This window comes from Acomys russatus, chromosome 6, assembly GCF_903995435.1.
Source record: "Acomys russatus chromosome 6, mAcoRus1.1, whole genome shotgun sequence".
In the NCBI taxonomy this organism is placed as follows: Eukaryota; Metazoa; Chordata; class Mammalia; order Rodentia; family Muridae; genus Acomys; species Acomys russatus.
In genome coordinates, this window is record NC_067142.1 from 74526203 (window position 1) to 74552013 (window position 25811).

Consider the following 25811-nt stretch of genomic DNA (forward strand, 5'->3'; position numbering starts at 1 on the left):
CCGCACAACAAACCCCACACAAGATTCATTGGGAAGGTGCAGGAGAGCGGCTCTACTTGTGTGAGATGCAGCAGGACACTGAGGCAGGCTTCCTGTAAGTTTCTTGGGGGAGGAGTTTTCTAAAATGGAAGTTTCCAGGGTGGGGATGGGTGGGATTTCAAGCCAAGCCCAGGGATTGGTAGGCTTTTAGTAGGTTTTCAAATCCAGAAGTGGGCTTGGATCTTTTATTCCATAGGCTGAGCAAGCCATGAGGAGCAAGCCAGTAAACAGTACCCCTCCCTGGCCTGTGCATCAGCTCCTACCTCCAGGTTCCTGCCCTGCTTGAGTTCCTACTCTGGCTTCCTTCTGTGATGGACTACAATGTGGAAGTGTAAACCAGATAAATTCTTTCCTCTCCAACTTGCTTTTGGTCATGGTGTTTTATCACAGGAATAGAAACTCCAACTAAGACAACACGATAGTATAATTTGAAATAAAGTACTGTGATACTTGCAGCATTGATTTTTTTTGTTGAAGAGTGTGTTTGTGTGTGTGTCATGTGAATGTCAACATTATCCTTTGTATTACAAAATGGAAGTTTTAAATTTTAATGAAACTCTTATTTATTTTCATGGATTATGTTTTTGAGGTTGGTGTATAATTGAGTTTTCAACTGTTAAAGCAATTCCTGGTAGAGCGTGTATTAGATTCAGATCATCTTTCAAGATGTTTTTCTTTTCAGTTAATCAGTATTTTGTTAGCTAGTTTTGCAGCTGTATTCATGGAGAGTGTTGACCTATTCTTTTTTTTTTAAATCAATTTTTAAGCATTGATATTAAGGTTGTGATGAATATAAGTAAGGAGTTGGGGGTTGTTTTATTTTTCTAATGTTTGGAAGCTTTTATACAACACTGCTTTTTTTCTTTTGATGGAATTTAATAATGCAACTCTCTGAACTTTGGTTTTTAATGCTCATAATTGCTTATCGCTTAATAGTTCTGAGTTAGTCAGCATTTTCCATTTTAGTTAGCATCACTTTCAGTAGCTTTATTTTTCATAGAATATGTGTGCTAACATTTAAGTGACAAGTTCATTGTCATGAGGTTGTTTACAATATTTTCTATTAGTTTTGCTGTCTGTAGAGTCTGAGGCAAGATTCCTTCTTTCATGGTCGTGCTTTCTTTTTCTTGAGTCTTATTAGAGGTTTTCCAATGCAATTACATTTCAAAGCTGCTTGTGTCTGTGTATCTCTCTCTGTATATATATACACACACTCATGTGCAATGCATGTGAGTGCACATGTATGCAGAGACCAGAGCAGGAGTTGGGTACCCTTTATTGTTCTTTTCATTATTGCCTTGAGATGGTCTCTCACAGAACTGGAAGCTTGCTTTGGGCGATGTTTGCTGGCCAGCCAGCGTATGTGTGTGTGTGTGGATTCACTGAGGCTGCCTGCCCCACGATGCTGAGGTGCAGCCATTCCTTGCTTTTTAAACCCGAGTGATGGGGATTCAGACTCAGCTCATTGTGCTTGCACAGCAAGTTTGCTTACCTGGAGCCATCTCTTCAGCTCCTGTCTAAAATTTTGTCTTTTATCTTTTAAACACACTGAACATCTGTTTTTATTTTTGTGATTCTTTTCTTTGGATTTAGTTTACTCGTTTGTTTTCTACCTTTTAAGGGTAGAAACCTACATCTTTGTTTCTCTTTTATTCCAATTTAAACACAGTAGTATAGATGTTGTTCTTAATGGTGATTAGTTTCATCCTAAAGATTATTTTTTTTTATCATTGATTTCAAAATACTATTTAAATTTCTGTTTCAGGTGTTGTGGAGGTTCTATCTTTGCTTCAAAAAGTTAGGCTGTTTGTCTTATTATTTTGATACAGTGAGATAATATCTTTTGATTTTTCTCTAATTTCAAAATTTATTTTTGGTCAGAATGTGAATTGTTCTTAATGAACATTTCACATGCCCTTGAAATAGTGCTTAGTCTACACTGATTTTTCCTGTTTTACTAATGTCATTGAAATTGAAATGGAAGAAGGAAAAAAGGATCGTAGGAGCCAGAGGAGTCAAGGACACCACAAGAAAATGAGCCAGAGAGTAAAGTAACCGGGTTCTTAGGGGGGTCACAGAGACCGAACCAACAACAAGGGAGACTGTACGGATCTGACCTAGGTCCTCTGTGTAGAAGGTATGGCTGTGGTGCTTGGTCTTCTTGTGAGATGCCTGACCGTGGGATTGGGGGCTGTCTCTGATTCTTTTGTTTGCTTTCGGCACCCTTTTCCTACTACTGGGTTGCCTTGTCCAGCCCTAATATGACGGGGTGTACCTAGTCTTCCAGCACCGTGATATGGCATGTTTGCTTGGTGCCCCAGGATGCCTGCCCTTCCCTGAAGGGAAATGGAGTGGATCTGGGGAAGAAGAGAGATGGGGAGGAACTGGGAAAAGAAGATAGAGGGGAAACTGTGGTCAGGATGTAATGTATGAGAGAACAATAAAAAACAAAAACAAGAAACCTTACTGTACTTAAGTGGTAAGATCCTCAGAGAGCATTATGAAGTTGATAAGATGTAGGAAATGTTGTTGTTACTTGTATTTCCATCAGGTGACATTGGGAGGATTAGGACGGGACGTGGTGCCTGTAAACAGGAGTAATAGGACCCTCACACAGGCACTGCTTCAAATTTGTTTTGATTTTCTTAAGTATATGGTCTTTTATTCATTAACAATTATGTAAAAGAACCTTGCAGTTTGAAGTGAATTCATGTGCAAGTTCTCTGAATCATTTTAGTGGAGAAGGAGGGACCCAGTGCCCAACTCACTTTATGAGGCTAGAGTAACTAACCTTGTTCTAAAACCTGACAATATGTTGGGTGAAGGATGCAGCATAGGAGGACCACACATCACGCAAGCCAAGGCTAATGACGACCTCACTTGGGACCGAGGAGTTGTAGTACACACGGAGCATTTCCAGGTTGTAGTGCACGTGGGAGTGTTTCTGGGTTAGAGTGCAATCTAGGAGCATTTCTGGTTTGCTGCAGGGTTGTATGTCTTGATTTGGGTTTCATTCATTGTGCACATTATAATTGTGTATAATTATCTTTATATATATATAATTTTATATCCATCTGTTAAAATTATAAAAGGCCTAGTTTTTAATTTTTTTTATTTCATTGGAAATAGTTTTTTCCATACAATATATTCTGATTACAATTTTCCTCCACCAACTCTTCCTAGATCCTCCCACCTCCCTTCCATCTAAATTCACAGCTTTCTGACTTTAGTTAGAAAACAAACAGGCATCTAAATAATAATGAAGTAAAATAAGATAAAACAAAAACAAACCAGAATAGGACAAACTAACAAACATAAGAAAAAGAGTCCAAGAAAAAGCATGAGAAACACACAGACACACATGTTCATATACCCAGGAATCCCATAAAAACACAAAACTAGAACCCTATATCTATATCTATATCTATATCTATATCTATATCTATATCTATATCTATCTATATCTATAGCTATCTACACACAAAGGAACTGTGAGGTTAAAAAAAAGCCCTGTTAAATATTATGAAATAAAGAATCTCCAAAGATGTTTGTGTTGCCCATCTACTGTTGGGCATGCGGCTCACGCTTAGGGGTTTGTATCCCCAGGGAGACTCGGATGGAGAGAACTAGTTTTTCATTTGCTAGTGGTTATCAGTTGGAGACAACTTCTAGGTTAGGGATTGGAGCGGTTTCTACTTGATCCTCTAGGCACTGGGACCACATCTGGTGCAGACCTGTGTAGGCCCAGTGCATGCTGCTGCAGTCCCTGCGAGGTCAAGGTCTCACTCGCTGCATATTGTCTAGCTGTGGGTAGAGACCCCATCAGCTTCCAGAAGAAGCTTCTTTGATGATGGCCGAGCAAGACAGTGGTCTATGAGTATAGCAGAATGTGGTTAGGAGTCATTTTATTGCTGTGTTCCTTCAGCGGAGCAGTAGAATTTTGTTTTCCCCTAAGTTCCTATCCTGTCCTACCTGGTCTCAGATTCTTGGCCACTTGAGCAGTGTTGAGGATGAGTTCCATCCCATGGAGTGCGCCTTAAGTCCAATTAGATATTGGTTGGTTACTCCCACAAGCTTTAGGCCACTATTGCACTAGTGCCTCTTGCAGGCAAAGTAATCATCATAGGTTGAAAAGTTTGTAGGGGAGTTGGTGTATGCCTTTCTCCATTGTTAGCATATAGAATACTTTCCAGTACCGTGAATATTATGTCTATGGGGTGAAGGTTCTAGGTAAGCACCAGCTCAACTTTGTGTATAATGAGTTATATAGGTATTGTCTTCAGCAATGGGCCTTACTGTCAGTTTGTGTAGAACAACCAGTAGCCTTGGCAATAACATGGGTTGTTTGGGGGTTTCCATGTGGTCCCTTTGGCCAACAGCTCAATAATATGTAGCCCATTCTGGCCATGGAAGCTTCATTTGATGACCAGGGATATCCACTTGAGCCTCTGTTTCCCCATTATTTGCCAAGTTCTTTTATATCATCTTCATGCGTGTATGTATTTTAGGAAGCTTCTACTGTATTAGGTTTCCATACTACCCCATAAATGGCCCTGAGTTTAGCCCACTCGCTGTATTCCCTCCCTTCCCCATTCTTACCTCTCCCCTCCCCATTTGATTCTCCATTCCTGTCCTTCTCTCATCTGTCCATTCTATCCATAGGAGAATTATCTTCTCTGCCTAGAGAGAGCCCTTCCTTCTCCCATTCCCTCACTCTATACCTAAGCTCTGTGGCTGTATGGATTGTAGCTTGCTTATCAAAGACTTAACAGCAAATCATATATAAGCAAATATGTACCATATTTGTCTTCCTGGGTCTGGGTTACCTCATTCAGCATGATTTTTTTTTTCTAGCTCCATCAATTTGCCTGTTAATTTTATGAGTTCATTAAAAAAAAAAAAGTAGCTGGGTAATACTCCATTGTGTAAATGTACCACCTTTTCTTTATCTCTTCATCCATTGACTGATATGTAGGCTGTTTCTAATTTCTTGCTATTATGCATAGATTAGCAATGAACATGGTTGAGCAAGGATGTTTCTGTGTTAGAATGAAGCATTCTTTGGGTATAGGCCCAAGAGTAATTTAGCTAGATCTTGGGGTAGATAATTCTCTTCTTTCTGAGGAACTGCCACACTGATTTCCCTGGTGGTTGTACAGGTTTGCACTCCCACCAGCAGTGGCTGAGTGTTCTCCTTACACCACATTGTCACCAGCATGAGCTGTCATTTGTTTTATGATCTTGGTCATTCTGACTGATGTAAGATGAATTCTTGAAGTAGTTTTGATTTGTATTTTCCTGATGACTAAGGATGTTGAACATTTCTTTAAGTGCTTCTTAGTCCTTTGTGCTTCCTCTTTTCAGAATTCTGTTTAGATATGTATCTCACTTTTTAATTGGGTTGTTTGTTTTCTGGATGTCCAGCTGTTTTTTAGTTATTCATATATTTTGAATCTTAGGTCTCTATTGGATATGTAGTTTGTAAAGAAAATATTTTCCAATTCAGTAGGCTGCTGCTTTGTCTGAATGATGGTGTGTTTTGCCATACAAAAGTTGTCAGTTTCACGAGGCTCCACTTACTAATTGTGTCCTTAGTGCCTGTGCTGTAGTGTTACGTTCAGAAAGTCTTTTCTGTGCGGAGGAGTACAAGGTTATTCCCCAACTTCTCTGCTGTCATTCAGTGAATCTGTTCTTATGTTGATGTCCTCGATGCATTTGGAGTAGAGTTGTTTTGCAAGGTGATATGTGTGGATCTATTTGTATTTTTCTACATTCACTCATCTAATTTGTCCAGCCCTGTTTGTTAAAGATGTTGTCTTTTTAATAAGTATGTATTTCAGTATGTAATAAGTATGTATAAGAATTGCTACTTTATCAAAAGTTAGGTACCCATAGGTGTGTGGATTTATGTCTAGGTTTTTAATTTGATTCCACTGATCACTGTGTCTGTTTTTGTGCCAATACCATGTTGTTTTTATTACTCTATCTCTGTGGTACATTAGAGGGCAGGGATGGTGATATTATGCAGGGTTTTGTATGCATGTTTCCGTATGAAGCTTAACATTGTCCTTTCACATTCTGTGAAGAATTGTTTGAATTTTGGTGGGTATAGCATTGGATCTATAGCTTACTTTCGGTAGAGCAGTCATTTTTTATATTAATCCTACCGATCCATAAACATGACACTCTTTCCATCTTCTAATATCTTCTTCAGTTTCTTTCTTCAATATCTTAAAGTTTTTATTATACAAGTTTTTCACTTGCTTGGTTAGAATACCAAGACTTTTTTTTTTCTTTTTTCTTTTGGAGGCTGTTGTGAAACATATTGTTTTTCTGATTTCTTTCTCAGTCCATTTGTCATTTGTATATTGATTTTTGTGTATTAATTTTGTATCCTACTACTTCGCTGAAAGTGTTTATTGAGCTAGTGGAGTTTTTAGGGTCCCATATATATACAGTCATATCACCTGCAAATACAGATACATTGACTCCATAATTCCCATTTTATCCTGTTGATTTCCTTCAGTTGTCTAATTGCTCTGGCTAATACTTCCCGTACTCTATTGAACAGGTATGAAGAGAGTGGAAACCCTTGCCTTATTTCTGATTTTAGTGGAAATGCTTTGTTTCTATCCATTTAGAATGTTGTTGATTATGGGCTTGCTGTAAATTACCTTTATTTTGTTGAGGTATGTCCCTTGTGTACCTGGTGTGGTGGTTTGAATAGGAATGGCCCCCATAAGCTGCTTGGCCCACAGAGAATGGCTTATTAGGAGGTGTGTGGCCTTGTTGGAGTAGGTGTGACCTTGTTGAAGAAGGAAGTGTGTCACTGTAGAAAGGGGGCTGTGACTCTCATAAGCTCAAGTATGGCCAGTGTGGCACAGTTTCATTCTGCTGCCTGTAGATCAAGATGTAGAGGCCTCAGCTCCTTCTTTAGTGCCATGCCTTCCTATACACTGCCACTTCCAACCATGACAGTAATGGACTAAATTTCTGAACCTTAAGCTAGCCCCAATTAAACGTTTTCCTTTATAAGAGATGCTGTGGTCATGGTGTCTCTTAAGCAGTAAAATCCTAATTGAGATACCAAGTCTCTTCAGGACTTTTATCATGAAGGGGGTGTTGATTTTGTCAAGAGCCTTTTCTAAATCTTGTGAGATGATCATGTGGTTTTTGTCTTTCAGTCTGTTTATATGGTGGATTACATTTATTGATTTATATATGTTGAACCATCCCTGAATCTCTGGGATGAAGCCAACTTAATCATAGTGGATGATGATCTTTTTGATATTTTCTTGGATTCAGTTTGCAAGTATTTTATTGAAAAAAATTTGTATTTATGTTTATAAGAGAAGTTGGTCTGTAGTTCTCTTTTTTCTTGAGTCTGTATGTGTCTTAGGTATCAGGGAACTGTGGCTTCATAAAAAGAAGTGAGCAATGTTTCTTGTTTCTATTTTGTGGAATAATTTGAGGAATATCAGCATTAATTCTTTGAAATTCTGGTAGAATTCTATGCTAAAATCACTTGGCTTTTTTTAATTGGGAGACTTAATCACTGCTTTTAATTCACTAAGGGTTATAGTTCTGCTTAAATGGCTTATCTGTTCTTGATTTAACTTTTGTAAGTTCTATACATCAAGAAAATCACTCACTTCTTATAGATTTTTCCAATTTGGTGGAGCACAGGTTTTTAAAAATATGTCCTTATGATTCTCTGGATTTCCTCAGTGTCTGTTGTTATGCCCACCTCTAATTTTGTTTATTTGGATCTTCTCTCTCCACCGGTTCATAAAGTTGTCTACAGGTTTGTCAGTCTTACTGATAATTGTCAGAGAACCAACTCTTTGTTTCATTGATCTTCACCCTCCCTCCTCCTCTCTACTTCGTCTCCCCAGTCTTATTCTCAGTTTTGTAGCAGACTGGTTTATTCAGCTTCCCCTTCTTCTTCTCTCTTCCCTCCCCTGGGCTTATGCAGAACTTGGTGGCAGACCTAGCTTTCCTTCCATCTGTGGACTCACTCCCTCTCCCTCCCTCCATCCTCATTCTGTAGTGTCAGCTCCTGATACCTAGAAACATGTTCCTTCCAGGACCTCTAGTGGCCACATGTGGCAGCATCTCAGAAGCATTCCCTACCAGACAAACCATGGCTACCACACACTCCTAAGAAGCAGAGAAGGCAACAGAAACCAAGGAGCAGAACACCCACCCAACAAAGACAAGATGGTATCAGCACCTAGGATTACCATCATCTGAAATCCAGATATCCAAATGCTAGCCTAAAACCATAATAGCAGCCAGCACAGTATGTCTCCACTAGAGCCCAACAACCCTACTACAGTAGGCCCTGAGAAATGCCGTGGAGCTGAAGCTTAAGACAAGGACATCAAAATAGCTATTACGAATATGCTCAGTTACCCTGATACCTAAACCACATACAAATCCAACAAAGAAAGAGAATTATAGACCACAAACAGTGGAATGAAATGAAGAAAACCACTCAAGAAATGAAAGTGGAAATGGAATCAATAAACCAAACCCAAACTGAGGGAAATCTGGAAATCAAAAATTTAGGAACTTGAACAGGAACCTCAGATGCAAGTCTGACTAACAGAAGAGAGAATCTTAGGCATTGATACAAGATAGAAGAAATAGGTACCTTGATCAAAGAAAATGTTAGATCTGATTTTTAAAAAAAAATCCAGCCTTAAAACGTCCAAGAAGTCTGTAACACTATGAGAAGATCAAATCTATGAATAATAGAAATAGAGGAAGGATAAGAAACCTAGGTCAACAGCACAGAAAATATTTTCATCAAAATCATAGAAGAAAACTTTCCTAACCCAAGTAAGGCAGTGTCTACCAAGGTACAAGAAGCATACAGAGCACCAAATAGACTGGACCAGAAAATGTTCTCATGGCACATAGTAATCAAAACATTAATCATATACAACAAAGAAAGAATATTACAGGCTGAATTAATTTTTTTAAAAGCCATAATAAATCTGAAATATGGGGCCTGGAGAGATGGCTCAGTGGTTAAGAGCACTGTCTGAGGTCCTGAGTTCAATTCCCGGCAACTATAACCATTTATAATGTGATCCAATGCCCTCTTCTGGCATGCAGGTATACATGCAGATAGAGCACTTATATACATAAAATAAAGAAATGTTAAAAAACATATTTATAAATATATAAATCTGAAATGTGTTTATTAGCAAAGTAGCTTTAAAATTTATTATCTATAAGGACTTTTGTGGAGAAGTAAAACACTTGCCCTTCCTGCTCCCCATGGGGGTGTGTGTGTGTGTGTGTGTGTGTGTGTGTGTGTGTGTGTGTGTGTGTGTGCATGTAGAGGCCAGGGTTCGATGTTGGATAGCTTCCTTGGTTATCTCCATCTTATTTTGTGAGATAGATCTGTCCTTGAACTCGGAGCTAATGATTCAATTAATCTCGTGGCCTGAGAGCTCTAGATAACCGCTTGTTTTCACTTGCTAAGTAGTGGTATTCTTCTGTATGTGATGCTTTGGGGTTTCCTAACTCAGGTCCTCATCCTTGCACAACAAGCCTTTATCTAAGCGCCATCTCCACGAGCCCCTCCCCTTGTACTGGGACTAGGGACTGAGTCTGGGGCCCTGCTTATGCTAGGCCATTGTTCTGCCATTGATGTGCATCAGCAGACCTGCTTTTATCTTTTTAATTTTGATACAGGGTTAATTAAGTTACTGGGGCTGACTTGTTAAATGCAGTGTATGGTCTTTGCTAGCCTTGAACTTGGCAACTCTGCTTTGTGCTACTGAATAGCTGGGATTATAGGCTGCCTTAAAGAAAAGTTTTCATGAACCAGTCTCAAAAATTAGTTAAGTAGAGCAGATAAGCAAACCAAGACTTAGAACTGTTTCATTTTTTAAAGGGAGAATATTTGATGAAACAATTATTTAATACTCCATATTAAATGATTGGTAGAATAAAGCAGTGTTCTTTAAATATAGTAAGAGCTGGTTTTTGCTGGAAGATTAGAAATTAGTGTCATTTAATCAACTTTGCTTTGTAGTAGTGGCTATCCACCTTTATAATTGGAATATATAGTCTATATTTAATACATTTCTATCTAATGTTAGAATTATTATTATTATTTTACATCACCTGTAAAGCTTCTGGTTTTACAGGCCTGGTACATCACCAATAACAATTACAAAATTTGTTGTTATACTGCAGAACAGAACAGAGAGGAGGGTGTGCCCTTGGAGGCCCATCCGATGTAGTCACTTCAGGAGGTCCTTACTTCATTTGACAGGGTGCCTGCCATCTCTCCTCTTAACTCATTGCCAGTCCAGAAAGTAAGTTCTTATTAAGAGGGACTGTGGACTTGAGTCTTCCTTTTTAGGAATTCTATTATGTACTTAGGAAACGTGAGGTCACACCCTTCTGTTCTCCTCAGTCTTGCTCTGTAGCGATGTGCTGGTAGGGCAGTGTTTGAAGCAGTAGGGACTGCTTACTAGTGTATATGAAAGTCCTTATTAGGAAATTTAAAAGTCTGCTCTGCTTTGTCAGCAGTCCGGATTTGTCCTACGAAGAGACTGAAGGATAGCCAGGGTTTAGAGTGGGGGAAAAAAAAAAGAACTCTATTCCACATGAGATCAACTCAAGTTATGTACCCAAGGCTTGGTTCAGTCCAGAGCTCTGCTCCAGAGACCCCATTAGTCATTGCATAAGTTCTTGAATATTATCTGAACTGAAAGAAACTGAAACAAAGCCAGGAATTGTGCTGCATATCTTTAATTTCAGCCCTTAGGAGGCTGAGGCAAGAGAGCTTGAGGGCAGCTGGGTCTGCATTCTGAGACTGTTGGTGGTGATGGTAGGTGGGGACCAGGAATTCCCATTTTCATCACTGTGTTAATCCAACTTATCATATTTAAGTAAAAATGCTTGGAAATCTGGTTTAGGGGGCTGTGGTAGTCCCAGACTTTTTTCAGGACTGGTGCATTCTAACTAGGATCTCTGATTTTATCATATAGGAGCTTTTTTCTCAGAGACACTTTTATTATCCAGTTAGTTCCTAGGAGCAGTCAACCAGCTGACGGGACATGGCCAATGGTATGGCCTCTTGACAGCTTGTTTATATTGTATTAGATACTTCAGAATGGGCTACAGGAAGTCAGCATATACAAAGGAGGTCTCATTTGCCAGTCTAAGAAATAAGAACTTGAGGGCTGGAGAGATGGCTCAGAGATTAAGAGCACTGTCTTTTCTTCCAAAGGTCCTGAGTTCAATTCCCAGCAACCACATGGTGGCTCACATCCATCTATAGTGAGATCTGGTGTCCTCTTCTGGCCTGCAGGGGTACATGCAGGCAGAATACTGTATAAATAATAAATAAATAAATAAACCTTTAAAAAAAAGATAGAAATAAGAACTTGATGTATGCATTGGAAGGAATTCTGTAATACTGTCACCAGAAAATTTATCATCTAGGAAGCAGTGTAGCTAGGCTTAGAGGGCTTGCTGCACTCACAAGCATCTTTTACTCCATCCTAAGGAATATTGAGAGCCATTGAAAAGGTGCTCATATGTGATATAAATAACTGAGACTGCGCGTACTGTATAAACAAAAAGTTTGCTTTACCTCAGAGTTTGTAGGCTGTATGTCTTCTAAAGTTTTCAGTCATTTGTGGAGGCTAAAAGGTTCAAGTTCATAGAATGGGAAAGAAGGGAGGGACAAGAGGAGAAGGAAAAGGAAGAAATAGTAGTCACTAAAGCAGGAGAACGGGAGGGAGGAGGGTAGAGGGAGCTTAGCTTAGACAGGAGCAAGTCTCAGGCGCCCAGGGTGGCTGCAGCCCACCAGTTTAGCATAGATTTCAAAACCATGGACACATGGAATGCCGCAGATCCTAGAAATGCCAACTGCACCGTTACCACCATTTACTTGTGCTCAGGTATGCGGCTTTTGTTTGTTTTGTTTTTTTGTTTCTTTGGGTTTTATAATCTGTGACCATTGTAAATCTGCTTGTTAGGCTTGGAAGTGTTTTTTATATATTTGTTCAACTTTGGATGTTAAATTTTTTCTTCTTTCTTGTTCCTATCTGCATTATGTTCACCAAAGTGAGATTCTGCCTTGATAGAAATTGAGATGGCCAAAGCTGACTTGCAGATTTGCTAATTCTTTAGTGTTCATAAACACCTGAGGTTTCGACATTGTTTAGTTTCTTTTACTCCAGCTCTCCCAGATTCTACATTTATGATGTTTAGGGAAGTAAACATTCATAGCATCTATCTAATCTTCCATGATCAGGAACAAAGTTGTGTTCATGCTTGTGCACTCTCTCCCTCCCTCTTTCTTCTTCCCTTCCTCCCTCCCTCTCTCTTTTTGCTTGAATATTAAAATCAGCTTGTTTGCTTAAAAAAAGTTTCTTTCATTGGGATAACATCAGATTTACATACAGATCAACACAGTCCTCATAGCCATCCTTCTTTGGATCGACTACAGTATGATTTATAACTTTAGAAGAGCGATGAGAACTTTGTATATGCTTTTCGCTCTTTCCCTGTTCTCCCTCCTAGTAGGGCAGTTACATTTAAGACCTCTTTCATCGTCCCGATTTTACTTTTTAACTTGATTCAGTAAGCTGCCCAGGCAAGCTTTATGCTCACTTTGTAGTTCAGAGAATCCACTATGTCGTCATCTTCTTCTTCTTCTTCTTCTTCTTCTTCTTCTTCTTCTTCTTCTTCTTCTTCTTCTTCTTCTTCTTCTTCTTCTTCTTCTTCTTCTTCATGTTCATTTTGTTTTTTGTTTTGCATTTTGGCAATATTTTCTTTTTTAAATATAAATAATTCAGATTACATCTCGATTATTATCCCTTCACTTGTATCTTCTTGTTTTCCTCTTCTTCCCTTTCACCCTATTTCCCTCTCCTAGGCCTGTGACAGAAGGAGACTTCCTCCCCCACCATATGATCACAGCCTATCAGATCTCACCTTCTCGAATAGTTGGGATTACAGGCCAGTGCTAAAAATCTAGGTTTACTGATTTTTAATTATTCTAGTTTTAAAATACTTTTATTTATTCTTTGGTAATTTTATATATTTTGACCATATTTTCCCTCTCCTACTTTTTCCAGAACATTCCACACCTCCCTTCTCAACCAACTTAATGTTCTTTCTCCCTCTTAAAAACAAACAAACAAACAAAAACAAAAACAGCCAGGCATGGTGGCACAGGCCTTTTTTTAATTCTGGCACTCAGGGAGGCAGAGTCAGGCAGATATCTGTTATTTCTAGGCCAGCCTGGTCTACAAAGCAAGTCCAGGACAGTCAAGGCTACACAGAGAAACCTTGTCTTGAAAAACAGAACAAACAAAAAGCTAACCCCAACCTCCCAAACAAGAAAACAAAACAATCTAAAACCTAACCAAACCAAAACATAAACAAAAATGGAGTCCGATTTTCATTGGCAAACTACTCCTGAGAGTGGGGCCTGCCCTGGAAGGCAATTGGTGTATCTGGTGTTACATCATTGAAGAAAAACTGATTTCTCCCTGCCAGCATCTCTCTCCTGCAAATAGTTCTTAGTGACGAGTGGGACTTTGTATCTTCTTCCTTCCTCCCTTAGATTTGAGCTTGTACAGCTCTTATGCATGCTGTGACAATTTTTGTGGCTTCATTTGTGTGTCTGTTCTGCTGTGTTCTTGATGGCATCTACCAGCTCTGGCTCTAACAGATGCTCCTCCTCTTCTGCATAAATCCGTGAGCTTTGAGAGGACAAATGTGATATAGATACAGCATTTAGTACTGAGCATGCCACAGTTCTCACTTTCTGAACCTTGGCTATCTGTGGGTCTCTGTGTTAATTACCATTTACTTAAAGAGGAAGCTTCTCAGGTGAGGCTTGACTCATGCACTGATAATGGGTATAGCAGTATCTCGTTGGGGTCATTTTATTGTTATGTTCATTTATCAGAATAATAGTAATAGATTTCTCTGTTGGGCCCATGATCTCAGGTTCTTGACCTCATTAACAGTGTCAATTATGGCTTATGCTTCACAGAATAGGCCTTAAACCCAATTTTTAAAAAGTGTTGGTTAATCCCACTGTGCATCAGTGGACAGATCTTGCAGGCAGGTCATTATTGTAGTTCACAGGGCTTATGGCTGAATGAGACTGATGATTACTTTTCTTCTCTGGTAGCTTATAGCACCTTCCAACACCATAGATGCTAACCAGTAGAGATGAAACTTCCTGTTAGTACCAGCTCAATGTCTCCACATTTTATGCTGCAGTTACGTGTTGTCTTCAGCAATAATTACAGAGGGTAACTGGTAGCATTGGTAGTAGCTTGTCAGTGTTTAGGGGTGGTTGTCGATGGGATTCCTTTGGTCAACTACTTAAAAAAGGTGTAACCAATTCCTAGAAGTGGGCATATGGGCATGTGATGCCAGGGTGGGGTATTGTCTTTCCCATTATAAACTCCTTTTATATATTGTAGGAAGTTTCTACAGTTGTAGGTTTCCATATGGTTTTTCAAAAGGCCTTCAGTGTTATTTCTATCCACAGTCCCTCCTTTTCTGGCCCCCACTCACTACCCATTTAATCTTCGTGCCATAATTTTTCCCTTTATCCCTTTATAATGCTATATTCTTTTCTCTTTCCTTGGAAGATGGCCTCCTCACAACTGGTCCCTTACTAGTTACCTAACTTCTGTGGGCATTCTACATGAGTCACATATATCTAAAGCATAAAAGCTAACGTCCGTATATAAGGAAAAATGCAATGTTTGTCTTTCTGGGACTGGGTTACCTCACTCAAGATTATGTTTCTGGTGCTCTCTATTTACCTGAAAATGTCATAATTTCTTTTTTCTTTCTGTCTTTTCATTTATTTATTTTTGTTTTTTATTTTTATTTTTCGAGACAGGGTTTCTCTGTGTAACTGTTGACCAGGCTGCCCTTGAACTCACAGAGATCCACTTATCTCTGCCTCCCAAGTGCTGGGACTAAAGGCGTGCAATAATTTCATTTTTTAATAGTCAAATAAATACCATTGTATAAAGTACCACCTTTTCATGATCCATTCATGAGTTGATAGGTGTATTGGCTATTTCTAGTTTTTGAAATGAAATGAAAAGAGCAGCAATAAGCATGGGTGAGCAGGTGTTTTTGTAGTAAGATGTAGAGTCCTTTGGATATATGCCCAAGAGTGTTATAGCTGGATTGGTAGCTGACTTCCATAGTGGTTGTCTTAATTACTTTTCTATTGATGTGATAAAGCACTACGAGCAAAGGCAACTTATAAAAGAAAGTGTGAAAAAAAAAAAAAAAAAAAAGAAAGTGTGTAATATGGGGCTTACAGTTTCAGAGGTTAGAAGAGTTCATTCATGACCAGCATGTCATGGAGCATGGCAGCAGTCAGGCATGGCATGGTGCTGCATAAGTAGCTGAGAGCTTACATCTTGAGACACAACCATGAGGCAGAGAGCTAACTGGGAATAGTGTGGGTTTTTGAAACCTCAAAGCACACCCCCAGTGACACACGTCCTTCAAGAAGGCTACACCTCCTAAGTCCTACCCAAACACTTCCACTAGCTGGAGATCAACTATTCAAACAAGAGCTTAGGGTCCCATTCTCATTCAGACCATCATGGTACAGTGACTGTACCAGTTGGCACTCCCACCAGCAACGAGTGTCCTCCTTTCCACATCCTTACCAGCATCTGCTGTCACTTGTTTTATTAATCTTGGCCATTCTGATTGGGGTTAGATGAAACCTCTAAGTAGTTTGAATTTGCATTTCCCTGTTGGCTGAGGATGTTGAACATTTTTTAAAAAGTATTTCTCAGCCAGTTGTATTTCATCTTTTGAGAACTTTCTGTGGAGTTTCATAATCCATTTTTTGTTGGGTTATATAGTTCTTTGAAGTTCAGGTTTTTCTCTGTTCAGAAAGTACTTTCCTTTGCCAGTAGGGACTTTCTCTTCTATCAGACCCAGAGTATCAAGTCTTATGTTGAGGTCCTTGATCCATTTGGGATTGAGTTTTGTGCAGGGAGATAGATATGAATCTATTCCATTTTTCTAACATGTCACTGTCCAATTTTACCAGCACCAGTTGTTGAAGAGGCTGGATGACCTGTCTGTTGGTGAAAGTGGAATACATTATCACTATGCTGTGGTGAATATGTGAATTTGCATGTAGTAGTGTTTCTTTTACAAACTTGGGTGCCCTTGTTTTGGCGTACAAATGTTTAGAGTTGTAATATACTCTTGGTGGATTTTTTTAAATGAGTATGTAATATTTTTCCCCATTTCCTCTGATTAATTAGGGATTGTTAGATATTGAAATAGCTATCCCTGTTTGCTTAGACTTGGTTCTGTTTGTTTGAAATAATCTTTTGTTTTGTTTGTTTGTTTCGAGACAGGGTTTCTCTGTGTTTCTTTGGCTGTCCTGAACTCACTCTGTAGACGAGACTGGCCTCGAACTCACAGAGATCTGGCTGCCTTTGCCTTCCAAGTGCTGGGATTACAGGCATGCGCCACTGCACCTGCCTATAATCTCCCCCCCCCCCCCAATCTTTTTTACTCTAAAGTGGTTTCTGTCCTTGATACTGAGGTGTGTTTCTTGGGAGGAAGCAGAAAGATGAATCCTGTTTTCTAATCCAATCTGTGCATCTGTATTCTGGGGAACTGAGACCATTAGTATCAGTTATTAAATAGTGTTTATTAATTCCTATCATTTTGTTATATTCTTTAATACTTTTTTGGTTAATTGTTCTGAGATTACTTATTTATTGCATCTTGAATGTAGTTAATTATTTTTTAGACTGAAGTTTTCCTTTTAGTATTTTCTGGATTGGTGGACATAAACTCCTTAAATTTGTTTTTAATCAAGAAACATTTTTCTTTCTCCTACAGTTATGACTGATAGTTTTGCTGTGTATGGTGGTCTGGACTGATATGTGTAGTCTCTTAGGGTTTGTAGAGCATCAGTCTGGCCTTTTGTCTTTTAATAGCCATTGAAAAGTCATGTGATGTCCTAATGGCTTAGTCTTTATAAGGGACTTGGTTGTGGTGGATGTAAACATGTTTTTGTTTTGGGATGGGGACAGATTGTGAGAGAACAGGTGGTGTTTATCCACTTACAAGTCAAACCACTTCATGGGGAGGAGCGGGCTTGTGTTTTGCCAGCTGAAAAACATCCTAGTACAGACTCTGAGAGGATGTGTGTGTGTGTGTGTGTGTGTGTGTGTGTATGTGTGTGTGTGTGTGTGTGTATGTGTATGTGTGTATGTGTGTGTGTATATATATAGACACACATATATATGCGCGCATGCCCACAACAGGAATTAAATTGCCTTCCTCAGGGAAAATAGACAATCTGGGTGGCAATTTCTGCAGGAAGGATATTGTCTTAGCTCATGTTTGCAGTGGAATCTATGTATCTGGAATTAGGACATTTGTGGTGTGTTATTGGTGTGGATATCTGGCCATGGGTGGGTGTTCAGGTCTAATCCTATTCTGTTCATCCTGAATTTGTAGAATTCTTTAAAATAGTGTTTTTCATCAACTAATATTAGTCTTTTTGTTTTGTAGTGTTATTGGTATTATTCTTTCAAAATATATTTTTTGTCATTTCATGAGATTGAAGGTGAGAAGTGAAGGCATTTACCTTCTCAAAACAGGCTATAAATAATAACAAGGGGGCTGGAGAGATGGCTGAGCTGTCGGCTCTTCCAGAGGTCATGAGTTCAATTCCCAGCAACCACTTGGTGGCTCACAAACATCTATGATGGGATCTGATGCTCTCTTCTGGAATGCAGGTATACATGCAGATAAGGCACTCATAAAATAAATAAACAAACTTAAAAAAAAAAACTTAAAAGGAAAACACCGCTGTCAGTTTTCAGGCTCATATTCTTGGCTTGCTTTTTAATTTTCACACTTGATGTTCATCCTCTGAGAAACTGGTCCTTCCTAGTTCTGAGTCTGCTTATCATTCATAAATGTCCTTGGTCCTTTGCCCTAGATCCTGGACGTTTTTGATTTTTGGGTTTCTGGCGGTAGTTGCCTCCTGTTTGACCTATATGAAGTCAAGTTGAAATAACTCTCTTACTTTCTCTGCCTCTGGGTTGTAAGTAGCATACTGGAGCTACATCGGGTCCAACATTATCAGGGCATCCTGTTAAACGGCATCAAACAATGTGGAATCACACCGAAGACTTTGAGCTACTTTCTCTAAAAGGCTAAGTTTGGTTTCCAGCTTGTGATCTCAATGTGTGTGTATCCAGTAGTGGGACTGACGTTTCGGTCAACCTTACACCCACTTCTCAGTGCAATAGAGGATGTGGAAATAGGAGCTTTCAGGACAACTGTTCGAGGACACTTGCCAGCCCTAATCCATGTGAAGCAATCATAGTGACAGAAAGGAAAGAGGTTTCTCACATCTATTTTTCAACACCTGTTTTGAATCTAAGAGAGTGGATCCTTTCTTTAGAGGTACAGCTTTCTCACTCGTGTGTAACTTGAGTGCCAGGTAGAGAGAGGCAGACGCCTATTTTTAAACGGGAATGAGAGTGGAGCAGAGTGACTTGGAGATCTAGCCCTTTGAAGAAGATTCTTCAGACGCTTTGGAATGGTGGACATATTGCATTTAAGGTGTCTCGGCACCAGCTGCTTGGCCTCTGTGTGAGTCGTCACCTCTGGGCTCTTTAACATCGTTATGTCTTAGAAATCAGCGAAGGAATTGATGACAGAAGGAACCAGTAGAAGAACAGAAGCAAGGGAGGGATGCGTTTATAAAACAGAGCAGAAGTGCATGGTTCCTTCCACTGGGGATGAAGAGAATACTGGGCAAGTTCTTGCGAGTGTTTACGCCTGTCACTGTGGGTTTCACTTTATTTTTATTTTTTGGGTTTTTCAGACAGGGTTTCTCTGTGTAGCCTTGGCTGTCCTGGACTCATATTTGTAGAGCAGGCTGGGTTTGAACTCACAGCAATCTGCCTGCCTCTGCCTCCCGAGTGCTGGGATTAAAGGCGTGTGCCACCACGCCCAACTAGAGAAATGGGTACTTTATAGTACCTCTCCCCACTTTTGGAATTTGGAGCACTTTTCCAATTATCTTAGATTTATCTGTTAGAGTTTTCTTACCAAATATTTTTCTTTTCCCTCTGTAAACCTGATGTTTCATGTCTCTTTTTATAAAGTCCGTTGCACAGAATTTTAAAATTTACTTTTCAAACATGAGAAGAAAATAAACAATGAACAGTAGGAAGAAGCAAGAAAATACTAGACTAAGATGTGCTTTGTGGAGAAACGATATTGATGAAAAGGGGTGCAGTGTCAGTCCCTTGGGGGAGGCTGGAATGGCAATAATCATTCTGTTTTATTTTTTGTTCTTGGATTTGAAAGGAGGGTCTTGTTATAGGCTTTCAGTAGACAACCAGGATCCAGGAAAACAGGAGACTACAAACAGGAAAGGAATTTTTGTTTGGTTGGTTTTTTTGTTTGTTTGGTTGGTTTGTTTTTTGTTTTTGAGACAGGGTTTATGTAGCCTTGGCTGTCCTGGACTTGCTTTGTAGACCAAGCTGGCCTCAAACTCACAGCGATCCGCCTGCTTCTGCCTCCCAAGTGCTGGGATTAAAGGCGTGCGCCACCACGCCTGCCTGGAAAGGAATTTTTAATGGAACAACAACAAAAGGGAAGATGGGCCGGGGCTGGGATCAAGATCTTGAATGATACTGTTACCTTTGAGGAGTGGTAGGGACACTTTCCTAGGGTTCAAAAGGAGAAGAAAAGAGGTTATTGGTAAAGGAGCATTTAACCCAGTGCAAAGGAGTGCGAAAGTCTATTCATGATGCAGCTATATGGTGGGTAGTTGTGAGGGTCAGAGTGAGTAGGACAGCAGCAGCACACAGCATTTCAGAAGATTGGTGACAAAGGCTGGCAGGCCTGCTAGACTTATAGGTTCATCTGAGGCTGAGCTATTGAAAAAGGGATGCAATAATAAAATATTGTTATTTTACAAAAGGGACTGACACAAAGTATTGTAAGATTATGACCCCTTGGGAGGGTAAGTGAGTCAAGTAGGCAGGGACAGACAGATGTGCCTATCGCCCTAGGGCCTGGAGGGTTGGAGAGTGGAGTGCAGTGCTGGGAGTTGGGAGCAGCAGCAGACAGTAGTGTCAGCTGAGTCTGGCCACAGACACTGACATAGACAAATCAGACTACTTAATTCATGAGTTGATAGTGTTTACATTTAGCATGAGAATTTATCTTTCCTTTCTTTCTTTCTTTTTTCTTTTTTGATATGCACTCGCTCTAGATGTGTATTGATTAACGTATGTACAATAAAAACCACACATGGCTCACTGATGAGTTCCTGTACTATTTTAAGACAAAGTCAACTTTACAAATAGAGGTAGTATGCACTGGATTACTTCCTACTCATTCATAATGAAACCTCTCCACTGGGCACACACTGTGGCTTTACAAGCTAAGGAACTCACAGGCTGTAAACAGGTAATGATTTCTTCTGAAGTAATTTGTTTTTTGCCAGGCTCAATGGACAGGCTCACCTCTGTCATGGACATCTGATGGGAATATTTTTGTCAGGTTAATACTTTCCCCCTATCAATTATGGTTGTTTTGTAGACTGACCAGCCATGAAAATAAATTAGTTTTAAAAACTATTAGACAAAATATATACACCATGGGGAACAATAAAGAGCAAGATACAGTTGAGATTCAGCAGTTCTGTGAGTTATGAGTCTTCTCTCTACAACACATTCGTGTCAGTTACTGCTTAACTTAACGCTGGGTTTTCCTTTTTGCTTTCAGGAAAACCTTTAACTTACGCCCTGGGTGTTACCTGTCCACAGTTTCCTGGTGGCTCACCGCTTCTGCCTGCTCCAGCCTTGCTCCGGCAGCTTCCAGGCTTCTGGGCTTCAGAGCTTGTTGTGAAAGCTTGCTGCTTTGGCCTGCTACCCCTGCTTCAGGTGTCAAAAGCTTTTAATTAGCTTGCTTCCTCCTAATGACCTGGTTCCTTATGTGTCCAAATAGTCTAGTAGTAGGCCTGAGAGGGGAGAATACCGTAGGCATTCAGTTTTCTTTAACCATTCTTTCACTCAGGCTCTCCTGAGACGCCTGAGAGAGGAAACTACATTCAGTATGTGCTTTGCCTCTGATGGTGCTGGTCTGTAGTCCAGAGGACCCACGGGTGTGGGCATGTCGTATTTTATAATCTGTATCTGCTTAGTTGGTTGATGGCCAGGATGTACCAGTTTTAAATATTCTGAGTATTGCTGCTTTGTGTATAAATTATGTCTTTTTTTTTTTTTTAAAAAAAAGATTTATTTGTTTAATGTATATGAATGCTCATCTGCATGTACACCTGCAGGCCAGAAGAGGGCATCAGATCCTTATATAAATGGTTGTGAGCCGCCATGTGGTTGCTAGGAATTGAACTGAGGCTCTCTTGAAGAGCAGGCTGTGCTCTTACCCACTGAGCCATCTTTCCAGCCCCTAAATTATGTTTTTATCAAGAGCACAACTTCTGGTGGTTTAGTAAATGGTTTGTAGAGATTTTAGAGTTCTGTTTTGTTTTCTTTCCTTCAGTGCTGAGAATAGAATCCAGGGTCTCATGTGCATTAGGCCAGTCCTACCACAGAGCCACACCCCTAACCCTAAATTTCTTTAGAAATATGATTGATCATTTACAGAATAGTTTCTAGTTTTATTGTTAGTTTGTTTGACACAGTGTCTTTCTCTGTAGTGCATGCTGGCCTAGAATGCATTATGTAGCCCAGGCTGTCCTCCAGTTTGTTTGTTTGCTGTAGAGACCCTATCTTTGTGTGTAGTTCTGGCTGTATTGGAACTCCTTACGTAGACCAGGCTAATCTTGAACTTGAAGCTATCCTCTTGCCCCTGCCTCCCAAGTCCTGGGGTTAGGCATGTTCTACCATGACAGACTAATTTCCTTTTTTTTTTTTAAGTGGAGAAGGCAGGACTCCCATCTGATCGGTGTAGGGATTAAGTGTGTAGCACATGCAGTATGCTTCACATATATAGTGCATGTATAGTATTATTGTTTTCAGAAATGTTTTAGTATTATTAATAAAAATAATGGTAGGTGCTAAAAAGGAAAGAAAGATATAAAACAATGAATGGTCCATAGCAACACAGAAACATCCTATTTTCAAAGGTGAGACTTTGAAAGCCTTGTAGGGGCGCAGTGTGAGCTAGACTACAGGCCATAGAAATCATAAAAAGGATGGATTATCAACAGCCTTATTTCTAGGTTTCAACATTCATTTGCAGATGAGGATATTGATTCCTTATAGTGTCCCATGTGTATTTACCCACATGTGTTACAAAGCTTTCATCTCTCCAGAATGTGTTTACTGAGTACTGTTGACTCGCAGACACTAACCATATGGTAGTGAAGAGAAGGAGTAGAAATTCCTACTCCTGACGAGCTTGTGGGGAAAGTAGTAAGCCCTGTACATGGCTAGACTATATAGTGTGTTAAGTAATGATGAAAAGTAAGGGTGAAAGGAAGCCAAGAAACATAATAGAAAGTCTCAAAGGACATATGGCATTTCAGAGAGGGAGTGAGACAGCAGGCTCAGTGCCCTGTGGAGATAAAGTATATTCTAGGGCAGGGGTCGATCCATGCAACTGTCCTAAGGTAGGATCGTGCGAGGTGAGCATTATGGCTTGAGCAAAAGTGAGCTAAAGGGCAAGGAGGAGAGGCCAGGGAGGGTGGCAGGCCTTACAATTTATGATGACGACTTTGTCTTTCCTTTTCTTTTTAACTTTAACTTTTTAATTGTAGGAAATCACTAGAAGTTTGGAACAAAAGAGTGATGTCATCTGAGCTACATTTTAGCATGTTGTTTTTGTACTGTTGGAAATAGATTGTGGTGAATGAGGACAGATAGAAAGGTGTAGTAAGGTAGGATGGCAAGGTTTGTTGGGACAGACGAGAAGGCTTGGTGAGTTCTAGCTTCATCAGAAGCAGGCTAGATTTCTGAATTCCATACAAAATATGCAGACTGTTCCATACAAAAGGTCATATGTAATTTAGAGGCTACAGCTGCACACAGGATACACAGGTTGTGTTCAACAGCTGATTAGTATAGATTTGTCATATGCTGATCATTTTTCACATTTCTGATCCTTTTCTAACACCGAAGAGCATTTACTAGGAAGTATTAAATTCCTCTCTAGTGTTTTAGAAATGTATCTTTTTTCTTTATAATTTTTAGTCCATACTAAATGGGATCGTGTGTGTATGTGTGTGTGTGTGTGTGTGTGATGGAATTAAGAGCCTTGTGCATACAATCATGTGTTCTAGAACTGAGCTGCACACCCTACTGTAAGGTAGAGAATTGTAACATGTCATGCTCTTCTGTGCCAGCTGACTTTCTACTTGAAAATACAGGCTCTAAAGTGGAAGCTCTGAGACAACTTAAATTATTGTTGTTCTACTGCTGCTATGAACATGGAAATGATTCATAGTTTTAACAGGGAGATGGAGGAAGGAGGAGGGGAGGGAGGGACAGAGGGATCAGTTGTCACTTTGGAAGCTTCATAATCTTTTTCCATCCTGCCATCGATTTGATAATCCAGGAATGTTTTGAGCTGACTTATTTCTCTGAGTCACAATTTATTCCAGAAAGGTTTTTAGGCAACCCTGTGCTAAGGTATTGTTGAGAATGTACTCCACTCTGCAGGAGCATGGTCTTCCTCACTATGCACACATGTGTGGACTGTGCCTCTGTTGGTCCTCCCTGCAGCTACCAGAGGTAGAGCTAGTGTTCATGCTGTGACTAAGAGGAGAGGGGTGTGGTATCTCACAGAAGAGGGAGGAAGGCAAGTAAAAATCTTACCCCTTTGAAGAACTTTAGAAGTAGCTCATCTTCTAGTATTTCGGTGTTTATCCCTTTAATATATGGCATGGACATTTATGATTTATGTATATATATTTCATATAGAGATGAAAAAGAATTATGCTCTACAATGTTTTAGAAACGTATGTTTCTCATATTGTGAGCTTGAGCTTTTCTTTATCAAATAATATTTTTTTAACATTTCTCCAGCCATATAAGTAATTCTCTGTGGGTTGATTGTATTTTGTCTATTTCCTCTTGAAGAATACTTAAGTTAGTTGTAGTATTTTACTACTGAAAACCAAACCGTGTTGAATATTAGGACTTAGCTTTTAATTTGTATTGAAGAAATTGTAATTGAAGAAATTTCTGTCATAGTTATAAACTTAAAGCTAGAAAGTGAAAAGCTGTTTCTCTGTAGTGTTGAAGGATTCTGAGATATACTGCCTGCCATGATGTACTGGTGGATGAACACGTGGCAGTGAGGAGACGAGGGAGTGGGTGTAATGGAGAGGTATGGACACATGGCGACAGTTCATGCCTGCTGAATATGTAACTTGACACCAGACCCCGCAGGAAGCACTTTATACACATATTATTTTGATCTTTACTACATCTATATACTGTTGGTATAGTTATTAAACTCATGATTGGTGAGAAAACTGAAACATTGAAAGGTAGCTGCTTTGAAGAAAAACCTAGAGTTGTACAGTCAAATGATGGTGACTTCAGAATCCATATTGCCACCACTTCCTGACATCCCCCCAGTAAGTGCTAAGTGTTGGAGTGTTCAGTGGCTGCCGGTCACTGTCACTGCTACCACTTGTGTGGAGCTGGCTGGCATGTAGCTCATTCTGAGTCCAGTGTTGTGGGACTCCAAGAAGGTGATTTAGTGTACACACTTACATATCACCCTGTCAAGACTGGAGCAGCACGCCATAACACGTCTGCTCATGATGCTGAAGTTTGTTTGTTTTTACAGTAAGAGAGATTCAAACAAAAGACTAATGATCTCCTGGCTTTCCGCATATACTGCCGAGTGAGTTACCAAGGTTTTTGGCTTCTGGGATTGCAGTTGAGGGATTGTAGACCTGTGTAAAACTCTTAGCATAATGCCCGGCATTTGGACACTCACTGTTGTGTTGTTGGGCATGTGGAGGTTAAGGACAACTTGGGAGTCAGCTTTTACCTTCTGCCTTGTTGGCACAGAGTCTCGTGTCTGCTGCTGCTCTGTGTACTTCAGACTACCTGCCTGGAAGCTTCTGGGCGATCCTCTTGCCCATGCCTCCCCTGTTGCCATATGAATGCTGAAATGAAATAGAGGCACCACTGCTTCAGGCTGTAACATGGGTTACAGGAACTGCTTGAACTCAGTTCGTTAGGCTTGCTTGTATGGCTGGTTTACTGAGCCATCTCCCTGACACATCTTCCACCATCTTAATTGACGATGTAACTGTTTATGACAGCTACCGAGAGATCTTATGCACTGATTTTCATTATGTCATCATATCACTCTACTGACAATATGATCTAGGCACAAATTTATTAAGTGTACATGCACATTTGCTATTAAAGCATATTAAATTAGAATTTGGATTTAAATCTATTTTTTATCCTTAGAAATACTCCTTTGAATTACTCAAGAGATCTGTACATATGTTGTTCTTGCCTGCATGTTAGAATATTGAGATGTTAGCTTCCAACTACTATAACAAAATACTTCAAATAATCTACTTATAAAAAGATAAATTTATTTTGGCTTATAGTTTTGGAGAGTTCAGTGTGTAATCAGATAGATCTACACTTCTAAGGCCTGTGGTGAGGCAGCATGGTGTTCTAGGAGTGTGTGGCAAAATAAAACCAGCTGCCTTATGAGTGGGCCTGATAGGAAGAAAGGGA

The 25811-nt window shown here is 39.7% G+C and overlaps 1 protein-coding gene across 15 annotated transcripts in view; it reads left to right on the forward strand.

Annotated features, from left to right (window-relative positions):
• Cdc42bpa (CDC42 binding protein kinase alpha) overlaps positions 1-25811 on the forward strand; it is a 208192-nt gene that overhangs the window by 48447 nt on the left and 133934 nt on the right. The window contains exon 2 of one of the 15 annotated variants that reach the window (XM_051148004.1): positions 20860-21017. The exons of the other annotated variants lie outside the window; for them this stretch is intronic. The gene's annotated coding sequence lies outside the window, so the exon portion shown is untranslated. The remainder of the gene's footprint in view (positions 1-20859; positions 21018-25811) is intronic. 15 annotated transcript variants of the gene reach the window in all.